Source organism: Scyliorhinus torazame, chromosome 12 (genome assembly GCF_047496885.1).
Source record: "Scyliorhinus torazame isolate Kashiwa2021f chromosome 12, sScyTor2.1, whole genome shotgun sequence".
NCBI lineage: Eukaryota > Metazoa > Chordata > Chondrichthyes > Carcharhiniformes > Scyliorhinidae > Scyliorhinus > Scyliorhinus torazame.
The window spans coordinates 175,499,962-175,521,563 of record NC_092718.1 but is presented as its reverse complement, the minus strand read 5'-3'; positions in this window follow the sequence as shown (position 1 = coordinate 175,521,563).

The window sequence follows — 21,602 nt, the reverse complement described above, 5'->3', positions numbered from 1 at the left end:
AGAGAGAAAAGTTACAGGGTCGCAAGATTAACAACTTGAGAAATCATCCCTTCCCACTTTTTCCCCCCCTTCACCCCACGTAATCACACCACCACTTTGTCCCAAACGTTCTTTTTCTGGCCCGCCTATTCCAGCTGCTCCTCCACAATAATGTCCACGCCCCTTCTGCCGTCTCAAAGTAGTGGTGCTTCCCTTGGTGTGTGACCCACAGTCTTGCCGGTTGCAGCATTCCAAATTTGACCTTCCTTTTGTGAAGCACCGCCTTGGCCCGATTGAAACTCGCCCTCCTTCTTGCCACCTCCGCACTCCAATCTTGATATACACGGATCACCGCGTTCGCCCACCTACTGTTCCGAGTTCTCTTCGCCCATCTGAGGACCATCTCTCTGTCATTATATCGGAGAAATCTCACCACTATGGCTCGAGGTATTTCTCCAGCCCTCGGTCTTCGCGTCATAACTCGATAAGCTCCCTCCACCTCCAATGGGCCCGTCGGGGCCTCCGATCCCATTAACGAGTGAAGCATCGTGCTCACATATGCCCCGACGTCCGCCCCCTCTGCACCTTCGGGAAGACCAAGAATCCTTAAGTTCTTCCTCCTCGCATTATTCTCCAACACCTCCAGCCTTTCCACACACCTTTTGTGTTGTGCCTCGTGCATCTCTGTCTTCACCACCAGGCCCTGTATTTCATCTTCATTATCCGCGGCCTTTGCCTTCACGACCCGAAGCTCCTGCTCCTGGGTCTTTTGTTCCTCCTTTAGCCCTTCAATCGCCTGTAATATTGGGCCCAGCAGCTCCTTCTTCATCTCCTTTTTAAGTTCTTCCACACAGCGCCGTAGGAACTCTTGTTGGTCAGGGCCCCATACTAGACGGCCACCTTCCGACGCCATCTTGCTTTGTGCTAGCTTTCCTTGCCGCTGCTCTAGAGGGTCCTCTGCAATCCGTCCACCTTCCTCTCCTTTTTCCATCTGTGTCCAGGGGGAATTCCCTTCTGGTTTACCGCACAGTGTTTTTAGCCGTTAAAATTGCCGTTGGGGCTCCTATTAAGAGCCCAAAAGTCCGTTCCACCGGGAGCTGCCGAAACGTGCGACTTAGCTGGTCATCGCCGCACCCGGAAGTCCCCCCCATCCCTGTTATCTGATGCTGGTATGTGCTTCTTCATCAAGCAGGTTTGTCTTTAATGAGAATATGTTTTTGCTACCAATGCGATAATGGAAATGGCAACATATGCATGCAGCAAACAGTTAACGCGTGAAAGTTCAGTGTGCACCCATAAAGTAAATGTTGAGTAATCGGTGATATTTTAAACGGTGACAGGGTATTGTTCGCATGACCAAGCTAGGCAGGTACAGCAGAATGTTCTGTACAAAAGTGATAGCCTGTTTTGCGTTAACATTTAGCGCTGTGTACCTTCGTACAGAAATGTTGATGATTAATAAAGCCAGAGTTGAATACAGGTTTCATTTTGAAATTTGTTTTATGATCAACTGACTGTTCTGTAAACTGCTGGTTCTCTGGCATACAAACAGAGTTCTTACACAAATCTTCAAAGGCAGTGAGACAAGTTGACAAGCCTGTTTCTAAATAAAAACGCTTGCACGTTTCTGGCCTTTTAAAATAGAGATCTAGTGTACATAAACAAGGAAGTTATGCTTAACCTTTTATAAATCATTGGTTAAGCCTCAGTTGTTAATTGTATGCTAATTGTGTTTAATGGTGCGCAGGTCGGGGCCATTAACGGGGGGTGCACTGCAACTCCGTATAAATAGCCGCAGAATAAAACTTTAGTTGTTGGGTTGGGAATTGTATGCCTGTAATTTGTAACTGTTACAAATAAATATAGAACATAGAACATTACAGCGCAGTACAGGCCCTTCAGCCCTTGATGTTGCGCCGACCTGTGAAACCACTCTAAAGCCCATCTACACTATTCCCTTATCGTCCATATGTCTATCTAATGACCATTTGAATGCCCTTAATGTTGGCGAGTCCACTACTGTTGCAGGAAGGGCATTCCACACCCTTACTACTCTCTGAGTAAAGAACCTACCTCTGACATCTGAATTATATATATCTCCTCTCAATTTAAAGCTATGTCCCCTCGTGCTAGACATCACCATCTGAGGAAGAAGGCTCTCACTGTCCACCCTATCCAATCCTCTGATCATCTTGTATGCCTCAATTGAGTCACCTCTTAACCTTGCTCTCTCTAATGAAAAAAGCCTCAAGTCCCTCACCCTTTCCTCATAAGACCTTCCCTCCATATCAGGCAACATTCTGGTAAATCTCCTCTGCATCCTTTCCAATGCTTCCACATCCTTCCTATAATACGGCGACCAGAATTGCACGCAATACTCCAAATGCGGCCGCACCAGAGTTTTGCACAGCTGCAACATGACCTCATGGCTCCGAAACTCAATCCCTCTACCAATAAAAGCTAACACACCGTACGCCTTCTTAACAACCCTCTCAACCTGGGTGGCAACTTTCAGGGATCTATGTACATGGACACCGAGATCTCTCTGCTCATCCACACTGCCAAGAATCTTACAATTAGCCCAGTACTCTGTCTTCCTGTTATTCCTTCCAAAATTAATCACCTCACACTTTTCTGCATTAAACTTCATTTGCCACCTCTCAGCCCAGCGCTGCAGCTTATCTATGTCTCTCTGTAACTTGTAACATCCGTCCGCACTGTCCACAACTCCACCGACTTTAGTGTCATCTGCAAATTTACTCACCCATCCTTCTATGCCCTCCTCCAGGTCATTTATAAAAATGACAAACAGCAGTGGCCCCAAAACAGATCCTTGTGGTACACCACGAGTAACTGGGCTCCAGTCTGGACATTTCCCATCAACCACCACCCTTTGTCTTCTTCCAGCTAGCCAATTTCTGATCCAAACTGCTGAATCACCCTGAATCTCATGCCTCCGTATTTTCTGCAGTAGCCTACCGTGGGGAACCTTATCAAACGCTTTACTGAAATCCATATACACCACATCAACTGCTTTACCCTCATCCACCTGTTTGGTCATCTTCTCAATGAACTCAATAAGGTTTGTGAGGCACGACCTACCCTTCACAAAACCGTGTTGACTATCTCTAATCAAATAAGAAATATGAAATGTGTAAATCTTTGCTCCAGTTCTACTCTTCATCAACTGGCTTTCTAGAATAGAACATCATTTGGAATATTGTGTCCAATTCTGGGCATCGCTTCAGGAAGGATGGCAAGGCCTTGGAGAGTGTAATGGAAATTCACTAGATTGGTGTCACAGAAGGGGGACTTCACTTACATGGAGAGACTGGAGAAGCTAGGATTGTGTTCCTTTGGGCAGAGAAGGTTAAAGCAAGATCTCCCCTATTCCACTGTTATAAATTCCCCTCACTCTCAGAGTAGGTTAGAATTTTAACTATTAGTTGTCACTTCACACCCCCGACCAAATCTGCTCACTGCTTTCCTCAGTTTACGTTTTTTTCCTTCAAACTTTCGGCTTCAATGTCCTGGATGGTCTGAACTTCTCCGGGCAACAAAACTGCACTCTACACTGGAATACATGTGAGTACACTGTACAACTGGCTGGTGTACCTCTGATTTGCTGCTCTGTTTAAAGTAAATTAGATCAGCCTCTTCCCTTGCCCCGCTGCTGCTGTGATGGAGGATCCGTGGGATTGAGTCCCAATCAGAGCAAATGGTTCAACTGCTTTGCCTGGTTTTCAGCTTCATCTACAGCCTGGTCCCTGGCCAGAGTTACTCTGTTCCGAACTGAAGCACACCTCACACCACTTCTGGATCGTAAGGTATAACCTCCAACTTTGTTGTCACCTTTCTGCCCTGCAACGGATTCTGCATGTCTCCGGGATCTTCATCCCAACAAGATTTCCTCTATCAGCATGTCCTCTGTCATTCCACTGTTCAAACAGCTTCGGAACATGGCTCGCCTGCCACAGCTGCCTCTGAATTTGGACAACAGTTCATTGATGCTCCACACTAACTCCACCCATACCTACATCAACTTTAACTCCACACTGACTCCACCTATACCTACATCAACTTTAACCAACTATGGGACTTATGATTTTAACTCTGGATTTGTTATTGCTGCCTGTCTGTTTCACTTCAACAGCTAGGATATTTGTATCCTATCAATGCTACATAACCAGGCCTATTTAAGTTCAGTTTTCCCTGTGGTCGTTTGGGTATAGATTTTGGCTGCTGCTCTAGGCCTGAGTCTGTCACTTCCATTTCTCATTTCTTATTTTCCTCTCTGCTTTGTTTCTTTTTTCTCTGTGCCTTCTAGATACTTTTTGCCTGCCTTTATGCCTCCTTTCATTTCTCCCTTCTCAGGTACTTCAACTTCCCAAATCCCTTCATCAATCCTTCAGTACTCCACAACCTTCCTATTTCTCGCCAACATGCCAGGTGTGACTCACTCTTCGATAATTCTCTAGCTTCCCTCTCTTGTGCCTCTCTTGGTACCCTCTATTGGGCCCATCTACGCATTTGCCACTGTCTCCTCAGCAGCAGCCATCTTGACTGCTGCATCTCACTCTCTTTCACAGAGTGCCAACTGGTGGCTGGTCTTGCCAATCTCCTCCCTACCCAACTCAACCTTTCCAGTGCTGATCCTGTGTGCTCTGCTAGTGGTCCAGGTATCATCGCCCCTCTCTGCATCTCCCTCAAAAATGTCAGTCGAATTGCGAACAAAGCTCTTACAATCACTGACCTTATTGTGAATCATTAGATTGGCGTCATGGCCTTGAGATAAATCTGGCTACGGGGTGATGACACCTTTATCCAAAATGAAGGGCTTGGATTTTTAAAGTGTCTTTCACAACCACTGGATGTCTAAAAACATGTTACAGCCAATTAAGTAACTTTGAAATGCAGTCACTGTTGTGATATTAGAAATGCGGAAAATGATCCGTTGAACATGGAAGCTGGTGGGGTGGAAGGTGGGAATAAGGGGAACCCTTGTGTTGTTCTGGGAGGGAGGGAAGAGCTGATAGCAGAAGTGCCCTCAACTGTGCCTGAGCCATTTTCCATCATTTCCACCTCCTCTAGTTGGTCTTTTTTTAAATTCGTTCATGGGCCAGCATTTAATGCCCAACTCTGAGGGCATTTAAGAGTCAACCACATTGCTGTGAAGCTGGAGTCATATTTAGGCCAGATTAGGTAAGGACGACATATTTCCTTCCATAAAGGACATTAGTGAACCAGATAGGTTTTTACGACAATCGACAATGATTTCATGGTCACCCTTTGACTTTTAATTCCAGATTTTTATTGAATTCAAATTTCACCATCTGCCATAACGGGATTCAGACCTGGCTCCACTCTGGTTCTCTGGATTCCTAGTCCATTGACAATACCACTATGCCATTGCCTCCTCATGGTCACTGACAAACACATCTTTCCCTCTCCTCCCTTTCCAGTCGTCCGAAGGGATCGTTGCCCTCACAACACTCTGGTCCACTGCTCACTCAGTCCCCAACACCCCATGCCCCTTCCCACAACATCTCTCCATGCAAACACACTTGATGTAACATCTGCCCCTTTACCCTCTCTGTACTCACTTGCCAAGGTCCCAAACACTCCATCTAGAAGTGTACCTGTTTGAATTGAGCCTACTGTATTTGCTGCTCACAAAAAGCATATTGGGTGACTGCTTTGCGGAACACCACTGCTCAGTCTATAATATGGCTCCGAGCTTCCGGGTGGCCTGTCACCTGAATTCTCCACCTTGCTGTCACTCTGACAACACTCCTTGATCTCCTATCTACAATGTTCCAGTGAATCAAGCTCAGGGAACGACACGTCATCTTTCAACTTGGCACTTAACAGCCTTTCGGACTCAACACCGAGTTCAACAATTCCAGACCATAATCTCGCCCCCGTTTTCTTTCTCTCTTCTTTGCAAGGCTTGATTCTTCTCTTATTTTTGCTTTCAGACAGCAGCTGACGTGCTCGCGGCACATGTCCTTTTTCAGCTTCTGCCGTGGTGGCAAAACCAGACGAATATCTAACGTATGGCATCAACAATTATATGGGCAGTGCCAACTAAACCAGCCATGAGCTTCTGAGATTGTCATCCTGACATGAAAACTTTTAAATGGAAATAATCAAGATATCAATTAAAAGGTTCTGACTATTTCCTTTGTCAGCTTGTTCCATTGTGGGATTGTCTTTGAGAAGAAAGATTGGAAACAAGTGGTCTTTGTAAATTGTGTAGATGCCCACCTCGCCTTTTGTCATTGCCAGGGGGTGCCAAGTACTCATTTCTGTTTTGTTTCCTTTCTGGCCCCATTACCATTCCATAGAATCATAGAATTCTTGCAGTGCAAAAGAAGGCCATTTGGCCAATCGAGTCTGCATTGGCCCCGGAAAGAGCATCCTACTTAAACCCACTCACCCGCCCTCTCCCCGTAACCCCATCTAACCTGCATCTTTTGGACAATCAACGGTAATTTAGCATGGCCAATCCACCTAACCTGCACATATTCAGACTATGGGAGGAAACCGGAGCACCTGGAGGAAACCCACTGGGATAATGTGCAAACTCCACAGAGACAGTGACCCAAAGGCCAGAATTGAACCGGGGTCCCTGGCGCTGTGAGGACAGCAGTGAGCAGTGCTAACCACTGTGCCACCGTCACCCCACCACCTTGGGATAAAACCACAAAACGTTGAAAATACTCGCAGGCCCGGGCAGCATCGGTGTAGAGAGAAACAGAGATAAACTTTCGGGTTGATGACTTTTCATCAGAACCGATTAGATTTAATTTATCTTAATGGTATTTGAATATTCCTCTTGTGTCAGTGGTCAAAGCTGCACTCAGTTCTCAAGGTGGTTCTGGCCACTGTATAGTGATTGCCACAGCCCTCTCTCTATTTTACTGATTCGGTATCCACTTTCCCTGGCTTTTGTAGCTTAATAAAATGCACAAAAAAAGGTATCAAAGAGCTGGGACAAATGGGTGTGGTGGCGGGGGCGGCGGTCGGGTGGTGCTTGGAAGGGCGTGGTGCTTATGCCGTCATGTAGCGGGACCAATTGGAGCTGGTGGTTGAAGTTGGTCGCTCGCCACGAATGGAAGCGGGTAAAGAGTGGTTGCTGACCCCGCCGGCTCGAGTCTGGCCATGGCAGAGCTGAAGGCTGAGACAGTTCTCATTACCGGGGCGAACAGGGGAATCGGGCTGGAACTCGTTAAACAACTGAGCAACTCCGAATGTCCACCGGCTCAGATCTTCGCAACATATTGGCAGCCGAACCCAGCCCAGGTAAAAGCCGGACATCGTCTGCTAGGGAAAGAGGGGGGCACCATCAGAGGAGACATCTGTCAGAAGGCTGAGGGAATCAGCAAGAAGGGAGAGATTAGAGAGGGGATCTCAGAGAGAGAGAGAGACACCTCACCTGACAACAAGAACATGTGTGTCTGAGTGAGAGCATCCCTTCACTGAGGAAGTCAGTGGAAGCAATGGCCATAGAGAAGGACTGAGATGGAAACTGACAGAATGGACACTGATCAGAAAGCACGAGTCTAATTTTGGCCAGAGAGGGAGAACCTCAGAGAAAGGGGAAGTCTATCTAAAAAGGAAAATCAGGTGGGAGCTTTGTAAATATACCCAAATGATTCTTGACTGTTAACGGGACTTTCAGTATGTAGCACAATCAATCACTCACAAGGCGAGATGAGATGAAGTCAATCAATGGCTTTATTACGCAGACTTGTTCCCCAGCAGCTCGGTTACAGAAAGCGGCTGCTGGGAGAACCCGGGTTCTTATACTCCGCCTTACTGGATGGAGCCAGTAGGCGGCAGATCCAATCAGGAGCCATTGTCTATCCACCAATAGCCTCTCGGCATCACTGGGTACCGGAATACCCCTAATACATACCGCCACATTCACCCCTTGTTAAAAAAGAACCCGGCGGGGTGGTGGGTCGCATGGTGGTAGGGGTTTACAAGGTCGGTATTGGGATTCCATTAACACAGTGGCTATGCAACGATATTAACTGTTAACTATTTACAATGCCGCTTTTACTGGGCCACTGATTTATTTACAGATCTTGCTTTGTCACGCAGATTCGATGAGTCGAATGGGTGCCCTGGTCGTCCTTGCCGATCGTCTCAGCCCCGGTGGTGGTGCAGGCGCTGGCTCGGGCACTGTCGTCTCTGGGAGCGTCGCGATGTTTGTTCCTGTTTCACTACTCCTGGGCGGGCATGGGAGGAGGACCGCTCCACCCTGGAAGGGAGCGGCTGTGGGGTGCGCCGGCGGGAGGAAGGGGGTGACTGGTGTTGGGTGGGTGTGGGGAGCTCCGGCGGGCGCCAGGGAGACCGTGTCCTGTCGGCTGTCGGGGTATGCCACGTAGGCGTATTGAGGGTTCGCATGGAGGAGATGAACCTTCTCGACCAACGGGTCAGATTTGTGTGCCCGCATATGCTTTCGGAGCAAGATGGGTCCCGGGGCTGCCAGTCAGGTTGGAAGTGACGTACCGGAGGAGGACTTCCTAGGGAAGACAAGGAGGCGCTCGTGAGGCGTTTGATTAGTTGTGGTACACAGCAGTGACCGGATGGAATGAAGGGCATCCGGGAGGACTTCCTGCCAGCGGAAACTGGGAGACTTCTGGACTGTAGGGCCTGTAGGACGGTCTGCCAGACCGTTCTGTTCTCCCTCTCTACCTGACCATTCCACCGGGGGTTGTAACTGGTTGTCCTGCATGAGGCGATGCCCTTGCTGAGCAGGAATTGACTCAGTTCGTCGCTCATGAAGGAGGACCCCCTATCGCTATGGATGTAGGCGGGGAAACCAAACAGTGTAAAGATGGTGCAGAGGGCTTTAATGACTGTTGCCGCGGTCATGTCAGGGCAGGGGATGGCGAAAGGAAAACGGGAGTATTCGTCAACCACGTTCAGGAAGTACGTGTTGCGATCGGTGGAGGGGAGGGGGCCTTTGAAGTCCAGACTGAGGCGCTCAAAGGGACGGGAAGCCTTTATCGGGTGCGCTCTATCTGGCCTGAAAAGGTGCGGCTTGCACTCTGCGCCGATTTCGCAGTTCCTGATGGCTGTTCGGACCTCCTCGACGGAGTAGGGGAGGTTGCGGGTCTTCACGAAGTGGTAGAACTGAGTGACCCCCGGATGGCAGAGGTCCTCGTGGAGACGGTCCACTTGTGCGTTGGCACATGTGCCGCGGGATAGGGCATCGGACGGCTCATTCAGCTTTCCGGGACGATACAAGATCTCATAGTTATATGTGGAGAATTCGATCGTCCACCGCAAGATCTTGTCGTTCTTGATCTTGCCCTGCTGCGCATTATCGAACATGAGAGCTACCGACTGTTAGTCAGTGAGGAGAGTGAATCTCCTACCGGCCAGGTAATGCCTCCAATGCCGCACAGCTTCTACTATGGCTTGGGCTTCCTTTTCCACTGAGGAGTGGCGGATTTCTGAAGCGTGGAGGGTATGGGAGAAAAAGGCCACGGGTCTGCCCGCTTGGTTGAGAGTGGCCGCCAGAGCTACGTCGGATGTGTCGCTCTCGACTTGGAAGGGGAGGGACTCGTCGATTGCGTGGATCGTGGCCTTTGCGATATCTGCTTTGATGCGGCTGAAGGCTTGGTGGGCCTCTGTCGACAGGGGGAAGGTAGTGGACTGAATTAGCGGGCGGGCCTTGTCCGTGTAGTTGGGGACCCATTGGGCATAATAAGAGAAAAAGCCCCGGCAGCGTTTCAGGGCTTTGGAACAGTGAGGGGGGGGGAACTCCATGAGGGGGCGCATGTGTTCGGGGTCGGGGCCTATGACTCCATTACGCACTACGTAGCCAAGGATGGCTAGACGGTCGGTGCTAAACACGCATTTTTCCCTGTTGTAGGTGAGGTTCAGGGCGTTAGCGGTCTGGATGAATTTGCGGAGGCTGGCGTCGTGGTCCTGCTGGTCATGGCTGCAGATGGTGACATTGTCAAGGTACGGGAACGTGGCCCGTAAACCGTGCTGGTCAACCATTCGGTCCATCTCCCGTTGGAAGACCGAGACTCCGTTAGTGACGCCAAATGGAACCCTTAAAAAGTGGTAGAGCCGCCCGTCTGCTTCGAAAGCAGTGTACTTGCGGTCGCTCGGGCGGATGGTGAGCTGGTGATATGCGGACTTAAGGTCCACGGTGGAAAAGACCTTGTACTGTGCAATCCGATTGACCATGTCAGATATGCGGGGGAGAGGGTACGCATCCAGCTGCGTGTACCTATTGATGGTTAGACTATAGTCTATGACCATCCTCTGCTTCTCCCTGGTCTTTACAACTACCACCTGAGCTCTCCAGGGACTATTGCTGGCCTGGATTATGCCTTCCCTCAGCAGCCGCTGGACTTCTGACCAGATAAATGTTCGGTCCTGGGCGCTGTACCGTCTGCTCCTAGAGGCGACGGGTTTGCAATCCGGGGTGAGGTTCGCAAACAGGGAAGGCGGTTCAACCTTGAGGGTTGCGAGGCCGCAGATAGTAAGTGGGGGTATAGGGCCGCCGAATTGGAATGTTAAACTCTGGAGGTTACACTGAAAATCTAACCCCAGGAGTGTGGGAGCGCAGAGGTGGGGGAGGACATAAAGTCAGTAATTCTTAAACTCCCTCCCCTGCACCGTGAGGTTCGTGATGCAGAACCCTTTAATTTCTACGGAATGGGATCCTGCTGCCAGAAAAATCTTTTCGGTACTCGGGTGGATTGAAAGAAAACAGCGTCTTACCGTATCCGGATGGATAAAACTTTCCGTGCTCCCAGAGTCGATCAGGCATGGTGTTTCGTACCCGTTAACCAGCACCGTCGTCGTTGCCGTTTGGAGCGTCCGGGGTCGCGACTGTTCCAGGGTCACCGAAGCCAGTCGTGGTTGCTGCATCGGGGCGTTTTCTTCAGGCCCTGTGGAGCCGTCCATGCTGGGGTCCTTGGCTGTCAGCCAAGATGGCGGCGTCCACGGATCGCACGCGGTCAGAGGCGGACAAAATGGCCGCGCCCATGAATCGCACGTGGCCGGAGGGGCACAGGATGGCGGCGCCCATCCCCCCCCCCGCATGGAGTCCGGGACCCAAAACGGCGCCCGTTGGCCGCACATGGATCGTTGGGTGGGTTGAGTCTGTGGTCCCAGTTCTCCCCCGGAGATTGCGGCGACCCCCTGGGACTGGCACACCGCTGAATAGTGCCCCTTCTTGCCGCAACTTTTACAGATGGCTGAGCGGGCCGGGCAGCGCTGCCGGGGGTGTTTCAACTGCCCGCAAAAGTAGCAGCGGGGCCCCTCTGGGTGGTCTGGTGATCTGGCCGTGCAGGCTTGCGGGGGGATGGGGGGTGCCGGGGAGTCGGTCGCGGTGGGGGTCCACTGAACCCAAGGGGCTGCCGCGCGGTCGGGGGCGTAAGCGCGGGCATTCTGCAATGCCACATCGAGGGAGGCCGCAAGGGCCCGTGCCTCCGTGAGCCCCAGTGAGTCTATTTCCAGCATCGCTGGCGAATTTGGGATGAGGTCATACCTGCTATGAAAGCATCCCCGATGAGGAGTTCCGTATGTTCGTTAGCCGTCACCGGTGGGCAGTTGCAGTTCCTTCCCAGTATTAGCAGCGCGCTGTAGAACTCGTCCAGTGATTCCCCGGGGATTTGTCGTCTCATCGCGAGTTGGCGGCGAGCGTAGACCTGATTGACGGGCTGAATGTAGATCCCTCTCAGCATGGTGAGCGCCGCCGGGAAATCCTCCGCGTCTTCTGTGATCGTGTAGATTTCCGGACTCACCCTGGAATGCAGGACCTGCATTTTCTGGTCTTCCGTAGGTCTGCCGGGGGCCGTTCGGAGGTATCCCTCAAAACAGCTAGCCAGTGTTTAAAAGTGGCCGCTGAGTTTTCCGCGTGGGGGCTGATTCGCAGACACTCCGGGGCGATCCGGAGCTCCATAGTCTTTTAAAGTGTGCGTAATAAATTGTAGCACAATCAATCACTCACGAGGCGAGATGAGATGAAGTCAATCGATGGCTTTATTACACAGACGTGTTCCCCAGCAGCTCGGTTACAGAATGCGGCTGCTGGGAGAACCCGGGTTCTTATAATCTGCTTTACTGGGTGGAGCCAGTAGGCGGCAGATCCAATCAGGACCCAGTGTCTGTCCACCAATAGCCTCTCAGCATCACTGGGTACCGTACTACCCCTAATACATACCACCACACAGTAGTTTAAGGAGAAGGTCGGTGAGGTGACCACAAAGGTTGCCTCCACAGCAAGAGCGTGGTTCAAGCACTGAAGTGACTCAGTGCAGAATTCCAAATCTCCTCTCAGACCCGCCCCACCTCCCGCTCTGTTTATACTGTCCCCACTCTCCCAGGCATTGACACTGGGCTATGTGGTTTGAGGATGGAGTCAGTAGTAATATTGATGGGGCAGGGCTCTGAAAACCGGATTGTCCTCCCACTCCTGTTCACAATCCCTTTTCCACTATGTGGGACATGCAGTTTCTTTACAATCTATTACAAACACAGATTAACATTCAGGAGCACCATAATCCATTTCCAATTTTTACCTTTTATAGTAATTAGCAATATCCCAACTCTGCCCCAACAGCACTGGCCCCTCCCCGGGTTCTCTCTTCCCCCTCCCGGGGTCTCCCTGACCTCCCTCCCAGCTCTCTCCATCTCCCCCACACCACCGGACAACCCTCTCCCTCTGAACTACCCCCCCCCCCCCCAGCTCTCCCCCAGATATCCCCGTCTCACCCTCACCCAGCTCTCTTTGTCTCCCCTCTGCCCTGATCTGCTGCAGTCCCATAGTGTAGGTGCACCCATGGTGCTGTTAGAGAGGGAGTTCCAGAATGTTGATCCTGTGACAGTGAAGGTACGGTAATATATTTCCAAGTAAGGATGATGTGTGGTTTGGAGGGGAACCTCCAGGTAGTGGTGTTCCCAGCTTTATGCTGTTCTTGACCTTCTGGATGGTAGTGATCCCGGGTTTGGAAGGTGCTGCCTAAGGAATCTTGGCGAATTTCTGCAGTGCATCCTTGTACACGGTACACACGGCTGCCACTGCTTGTCAGTGGTGGATGGATTGAATGTTCGTGGAAGGGGTAGCAATCAAGTGGGCTACTTTGTCCTGGATGGTGTCGAGCTTCTTGAGTGTTGTTGGAGTTGCACTCATCCAGGCAAGTGGATAGTATTCCATCACACTCCTGACTTGTGCCTTTTAGATGGTGATCAAGCTTTGAGAAGTCAGGTGGTGAGTTACTCACCGTAGGATACCTAGTCTTTGAGCTGCTCTGTTAGCTGTAGTATTTATATGGCCAGTCCAGTTCAGTTTCTGGACAATGGTAATCCCCAGGCTGTTGATTGTGAGGGATTCAGTGTTGGTAATGCCATTGAATGTTAAAGGGTGATGGCCAGATCTTCTCTTGTTGAAGATGGTCATTGCCTGACACTTCTGTGGCATGAATGTTACTTCCCACTTATCAGCCCAAACATGGATATTGTACAGATCTTGCTGCTTTTGGACATGGACTGCTTCAGTATCTGAGGAATTGCAAATGGCATTGAACATTGTGCAATCATCAGTGAACATCCTCACTGCTGCCCTTATAATGGAAGGAAGGTCATTGATGATGCAGCGGAAGATGGACAATACCATGAGGAACTCCTGCAGTGATGTCCTGGAGCTGAGGTGATTGACATACAACTACTACAACCATTTTCCTTTGTATCAGGTATGACTCCAGCCAGCAGAGGGTTTTCCCGTTGATTCCCATTAGCTCTAGTTTTGCTGAGTTCCTTGATGCCATTTTCGGTCAAATGCTGCCTTGATATCAGGGGCAGTCAGTCTAGCCTCATCTCTGGAGTTCAACTTTTTTGTCCATATTTGAACCAAGGCTGTAATGAGGTCAGAAGCTGCATGACCCTGGCAGAACCCAAACTGAGCATCCGTGAGAAGGTTATTGCTGAGTAAGTGCCGCTTGATAGCACCGTTGATGACCCCTTCCATCACTTTATACTCCCCTACTCATTTTCTTTGACCCCCAAGTTTTCTTGTATCTCAAGTACGCAAGTAGTCTCACTGAAAGATGACCTTGTCTCTTCTCCTCTCGGCTTGAACCGGAACCTGGTGCCTGCACCTTTTCCCTTTTAAGTTCTGAATTATCTTACATACATTGGGCGAGATTCTCCGACCCCCCGCCGGGTCGGAGAATCGCGGGGGGCTGGTGTGAATCCCGCCCCCGCCGGTTGCCGAATTCTCCGGCACCGGATATTCGGCGGGGGCGGGAATCACGCCGCGCCGGTTGGCGGGCCCCCCCCCTGGCGATTCTCCGGCCCGAATGGGCCGAAGTCCCGCTGCTGGAATGCCTGTCCCGCCGGCGTGGATTAAACCACCTCTCTTACCGGCGGGGCAAGACAGCGCGGGCGGGCTCCGGGGTCCTGGGGGGGGGGCGCGGGGCGATCTGGCCCCGTGGGGTGCCCCAACGGTGGCCTGGCCCGCGATCGGGGCCCACCGATCCGCAGGCGGGCCTGTGCCGTGGGGGCACTCTTTTCCTTCCGCCTTCGCCATGGTCTCCACTATGGCGGAGGTGAAGAGACCCCCTCCACTGCGCATGCGCGGGGATGCCGTGAGCGGCCGCTGACGCTCCCGCACATGCGCCGCCCGGCAAAGTCAGTTTTGCGCCAGCTGACGGGGCACCAAATGCCTTTCCCGCCAGCTGGCGGGGCGGAAATCAGTCCGGCGCGGGCCTAGCCCCTCAAGGTTAGGGCTCGGCCGCTCAAGATGCGGAGGATTCTGCACCTTTGGGGCGGCGCGATGCCGGACTGATTCGCGCCGCTTTGTGCGCCGGTCGGCGGACATCGCGCCGATTGCGGAGAATTCCGCCCCCTGTGTCTTAAATTCTCTGGCTCCTGAAAGACCTTGCCATATGTCTCAGCACAGCCAAGTGCCCCAAATTAAAAAATATTGACTTGTATTCTTTTCACATCCATCTGTCTTTGGATGACTGCTACATTTTCGAAAGGGAGCCTCTCCCCCCTTCTCGAGACAACCTGTGTGAACAATGCCTGAACCTGTTTAATAGACATCTTGTTGACCTTGTGCCCTCCAGGGGAACCTTAAACCATCTCTGCTTAAGAGGTAATTTCCCTGCTACCTACTTTGTGACTAACCCATCCACGCTGTACTATCTTGAAAGACTGGCGACCACCAAGTAGATTATTGAACAAATGGTTTATTAAGGCAAATAACCATTTATCGAGAGTGCTTCTGTACGACATGATTCCAGACTCTTAACTAACAGTAAAACGTGTGCTCAGCCCCAGGATTCACATGCTCCAGCCCAAATGGGCCTACGGGTCACATGACCCTCTGTGAACTTGCTTCCATAAAGGGGCTGGCTACCTCTTCCCTCCTCCCTTAAGTACCTGATTAACACATTACAAAAGTAATGGAACTATTTACAATATTATACAACAAATTGATCTCAGCACAGTCCCTTATAAGATAAGTCGGTCTGGGTACTTCCTGATCCTTTGGGTGTGTCGTAATTTACTAGCGGCTGCTCCTGCAGTAGAGGTAGCTTCGGTTTGAACTTCAATTGATTGACTCTCAACTTCTGAAGATGCGTCCATGAAGATATTTTCCCCAGTTCCCCTGGAATATTACTAGGATCTACCACGGGGAAACTTGCTGCAGCATTACCTCCATCCATAGCAACATCACTGACAGGCGTACTATGGGTGGGCTGCCTCACTGGTCCATTGAGCGATTCTCTCCTTCTCAAATGGTCCACGTGGTTCTTCACCCTTTTTCCTTGGACATCTATCTTGTATGACACTGGACCTGTTCTGGTCCTGACCACTCTAGGAATTCAATATGAACCAGCACCAAAATTCTTCACATAAACCAAGTCGTCCACCTCAAATGTTCTCTCAGGTTTTCTTGAGTTGTGATGTTTCTTATGTGTGTTCTGTTTTACCTATCACTATGAAATGTTGTCCATAGACATGTCGATGGAACTTTTTCACTCTGAAGATTACGGCTAGTCCCTCTTTCTCAATTTGCATTGGTCAGAGAGCTCGAGGCGATAGGCCTTTCTTCACCATCTTCCATCTTGTACGCTAAAACCACTCCGATTCAGTAAGGAGGTGCGTCACAGGTAAGAATTATGTCTTTTCAGGGGTCAAAATGAACTCAGAGACTGGATGACTTCAAAGCTAGTTTGACCTATGTAATAACCGGCGTATGACATGCGTGAGGTTCATCTAGCTGGCGATGGCTGTTAACCTTGTCCTGATTGTACCAGGAATTAACCAGTATTTATATAATAAGTCGACTTCTGTAGTATCTGAGGCAAAGGAGTGAGGACCCAATATTGTGTAACTGGGCCATATGTATGTACTGCTGTAAAGCTGAATAAACATCTTCCTGTGAACTCGCCGGACTCCCCGTTATCGTTACTATAGCCTGTTCAAATGCTTCTTTCTGATTCTCTCTGCAATACCACCTCTGGTATTTCTTCAGTAATGTGTGTGTGAGGGTGCCAACATTGTAGAAAGATTAGGAATAAATCTGCCATAACAGTTCACCATTCCTAAAAAGGATATCAATGGGGCCAGTGCTTCCTTAATTACTTTTATCTTCTCCTAATAGGGTGCAGCCCTTTGGATTTACCCTAAATCCTAAGTACGTCAATTCATGAGCTTGGAACGTACATTTTTTTTCTTTTCAGCCTTACTCTGGACTTTTGAATGTTTTTAAAATTCCTTTGAGATTTGTGAAGTGCTCCTCTTTGGATATTCCTGTAATCAGTACATTGTCTAGATAGACAAACACCTTGGGTAGGTCCTTTAATACGCTTTCCATTGTGTGCTGGAAAATTGCACACATCGATGAGGCTCTGAAGTGTAGCCGGGTTGAAAATGAAAAAAATGAAAATGAAAAAAAAAAAAGAAAAAATTTACAGTAACAAATTCTCTAGAAGCTTTGTCTCATTCTAACTGCTGGTATGCATGGCTCATATCAAGTTGAGTGTAAGTTTAACCTCCGGCTAATTTAACATATAAATCTTCAATTCTGACTCCAATAAATAGTGTTGAGAATAACTCTGAAAATGGATCTGAAGTATACAGTTTTAGCAACATTAAGGCATTAAGGTGGGTGAGACGGCCCCTATTACAATTGTGTTAATGGTAATTGGTCAGCCACTTGGGATCCAGACCTTGGAGTTAAGATGCTCGAAGGCCAGGCCAGCCAGGTAAACTATTCAGAATTGGGTACTGCCTTGTTCACGGATAATTTGTGGTCCCCTCGTATCCTAATGGTTCCATCTGATTTAACCACTGGCACGATGGGAGCCGTCCACTTTAAAAAAATATATATATTTATTAAAGTTTTTTAACACAATTTTTCTCCCTTACAAACAATAACCCCCCCGCCTCCTTGTAACAAAAAAAAACGAGAAATCGCGCAGAGCAAGATATATACATGGCAAAATGATATATTTACACAGCTTTGTACACTGGCCCTCACCCGTACGTGCCAGTTTCCCCAACCCTTCATGTTATCTCTTGCTCATCCACCCTCCCCGGCAGTCCCCCCCTTCCCCCCCGCCCCCCCCATCCCAGGACGTCCGTCCCCCCCCCCCAAGGTTGCTGCTGCTGCTGACCAACCTTCCTCTAACGCTCCGCGAGATAGTCTAGGAACGGTTGCCGCCGCCTGTAGAACCCCTGCGCAGACGCTCTCAAGGCAAACTTAATCCTCTCCAACTTTATGAACCCAGCCATATCATTTATCCAGGCCTCCAGGCTGGGGGGCTTCTCCTCCTTCCACATTAGCAAGATCCTTCGCCGGGCTACTAGGGACGCAAAGGCCAGAATACCGGTCTCTTTTGCCTCCTGCACTCCCGGTTCGTCCACTACTCCAAATATTGCTAGCCCCCAGCTTGGCTTGACCCGGACTTTCACCACCTGAGATATTGCTCCCGCCACTCCTCTCCAGAACCCCTCCAGTGCCGGGCATGACCAAAGCATATGGACATGGTTCGCCGGGCTCCCTGAGCACCTTCCACATCTGTCCTCTACCCCAAAGAACCTACTCAAACTCGCCCCAGTCAAGTACGCTCTGTGGGCCACCTTAAATTGTATCAGGCTGAGCCTGGCACACGAGGAGGAGGAATTAACCCTACCTAGGGCATCAGCCCACAGACCTTCCTCGATCTCCTCTTCCAGCTCCTCCTCCCATTTACCCTTCAACTCTTCTACCAGCGCTTCCCCCTCTTCTTTCAACTCCTGGTATTTCCGACACCTTGCCCTCCCCGACCCATACACCCGAGATCACCCTATCTTGAACTTCTTGTGCCGGGAGCAACGGGAATTCCCTCACCTGTCGCCTCACAAAAGCCCTCACCTGCATATATCTAAAGGCATTTCCCGGGGGTAACTCGAACTTCTCCTCCAGTGCCCCTAGGCTCGCAAATGTCCCGTCGATGAACAGGTCTCCCAGTCTTCCAATCCCCGCCCGATGCCAGCTCTGGAACCCCCCGTCCATCTTCCCCGGGACAAACCGGTGGTTACCCCCGATCGGGGACCACACTGATGCTCCCATTGCACCCCGGTGCCGTCTCCACTGGCCCCAGATCCTTAGCATTGACGCCACCACCGGGCTCGTGGTATACTTTGTCGGCGAGAGCGGCAGCGGTGCCGTCACCAACGCCCCCAGGCTCGTTCCTTTACAGGATGCCATCTCCATCCTCTTCCATGCCGCCCCCTCTCCCTCCATAACCCACTTGCGGATCATCGCCACATTTGCTGCTCGGTAGTAGCTCCCCAGGTTTGGCAGCGCCAACCCTCCTCGGTCCCTACTGCGTTCCAGGAACCCTCTCCTTAATCTAGGGGTCTTATTCGCCCACACAAACCCCATAATACTCCTGCCTACTCTCTTAAAAAAGGCCTTAGTGATCACGATGGGAAGGCACTGAAACACAAACAGAAACCGCGGAAGGACCACCATTTTGACCGACTGTACCCGCCAGCGAGAGCGATAACATGTCCCATCTTTTGAAATCCTCCTCCATTTGCTCCACCAATGTAGAAGCCAAGTATTTCAAATACAACTAGTATAGGTAAAAGATAGCTGTTTAAGCATAAATGTTGAGCCCCAGTGTTTTAATACCCACTTATACAGCATAATTCATTTTTACTGAAGTCCATTGTTCTGGCAAATGCATATTTTCAAGAAACAGTGTGACATTAAAAAAAAGCACAGTTGCAAGATAATTTGACACTGTCTTGTGCTAATTGTCAAGGACAGGGACTGGATACACAGCACCATTGTTCACAATGCAGATAACAGCTAGGTCAGAAAAGCTGATGTTGCACATTGAAGATGGACGGCTTGCCATCAAATCAAATGTGTTTGAGTCTAACCCAAACCAATTAGGATTATATTGGGGTGTAATTAGATGACTTAAGACAGATATGAAAGTGTATAACTAAAAAGTTTTTCCCCGCCATTTTGGGTTTAGTTTTTTTAAGTTTTTGTCTTTCTGTTAGTTTAGTCAGTTTTTGCCTTTAATTCTAGTCTCCATTTTAGAGATGTCTTTTGGGGGTTGTCAGTTTAACTGTCTGTGTCAGTGATGTTAGTCCACTTTTGACTTTGAGTTTGAGTTTAGCTGAAGATTAGCTTTCTCTCTCTCTTCATGTTTCATTGCCAGACTTTGACCTTTAAAAAGTTACTTTCGAGCTGTCTGCCTAAGCAAAGAAAGATAATGTCTGTAATTCTCTGAAAGCTTCGAATTGTCTACGAATTGCCTTTTAAATGACTTTCAAATTGTAATCAAGCGACTACAAATAAAACAATTCTTTTTGGCACCTGAGGAGTTTATACTGCAAATTTCTGCTGAGTTCCAGTATTCGCAAAGTGCTACTGATAACCGAATAGCAGAGATGATATAAATTCCTTCAACTTTACACAGTCGAATAATACAAGGAATCGAACTAACTTAACACAGTCTATAAATAGTACAAATCTTACAACTTGTCGTATTGCGCCAGGACTTGATTCATCAACTAAGCTTCCCCCAAAGCTGGCGTAGTTCGACAGGTTAAGATCCCTTAAATTAAAGATTCTTTAATTGGCGAGCCAGCCAGGAGTCGAACCTAGAATCTTCTGATTACAAGTTGGATTCCCTATAAATTTAAGTTTCCTTTAACCAACCTCGTCAGATTCAGTTTATGTAGGGTCCCCCATCTCCTGGCTATCTGGATCCCCAGATACCAAAAGCTCCCCTCTGCCCTCCTCAGCGGTAGGTCCCCTATCCCTCTTTCTTGGTCCCCCGCCTGTAATACAAAGAGCTCACTCTTCCCTACATTGAGCTTATAGCCCGAAAACTCTCCAAACTCCCTTAGAGTCTGCATGACCTCCACCATCCCCTCCATTAGATCCGCCACGTACAGCAACAGGTCATCCGCATATAGCGATACCCGATGCTCTTCTCCCCCTCGGACCACCCCCCTTCATTTATTAGACTCCCTCAATGACATGGCCAATGGTTCGATCGCCAATGCGAACAACAGGGGGGACAGGGGGCACCCCTGCCTCATCCCTCGGTACAGTCGAAAGTACTCCGACCTCCGCCGGTTCGTCACTACACTCGCCATCGGGGCTCTGTAAAGGAGCTTAACCCAATTAATAAACCCTACCCCGAACCCAAACCTATGCAGCACCTCCCAGAGGTACTCCCACTCTACTCGGTCAAAGGCCTTCTCCGCGTCCATAGCTGCCACTATCTCCGCCTCTCCCTCCTCCGATGGCATCATTATCACGTTTAAGAGCCGCCGCACATTGGTGTTTAGTTGCCTGTCCTTTACAAATCCCGTCTGGTCCTCGTGGATTACCCCCGGGACACAGTCCTCGATCCTCGTGGCCAGCACTTTTGCCAGCAACTTTGCATCCACATTGAGGAGCGAGATCGGCCTGTACGATCCACATTGCAGTGGGTCCTTGTCCCGCTTTAGGATCAAAGAAATTGTCGCTTCCGACATTGTCGGGGGCAGGGTCCCCTCCTCTCTTGCCTCATTAAAGGTCCTCACCAGTAGCGGGGCCAACAGGTCTGCGTACTTCCTGTAGAACTCCACCGGGAATCCGTCCGGTCCCGGGGCCTTCCCCGCCTGCATGCTCCCCAAACCCTTGCTCAGCTCCTCCAACCCAATTGGTGCCCCCAAACCAGCCACGTCTTGCTCCTCCACCCTCGGGAATCTCAGCTGATCTAGGAATCGTCTCATCCCCTCTTCCCCCGCTGGGGGCTGGGATCTGTACAGCTCTTCATAAAAGGCCTTGAATACCCCGTTTATTTTTGTCGCACTCCGAACCGTGGCTCCCCTTCCATCTTTGACTCCCCCTATTTCCCTCGCTGCCATCCCCTTACGGAGCTGGTGTGCCAGCATCCGACTAGCCTTTTCCCCATACTCGTAGGTCGCCCCCTGCGCTTTCCTCCACTGTGCCTCCGCCTTCCCTGTGGTCAACAGGTCAAACTCCGCCTGAAGCCATCGTCTTTCCCCAAGTAATCTTTCCTCCGGGGCCTCTGCGTATCTCCTGTCCACTCTCAAAATCTCCCCCACTAACC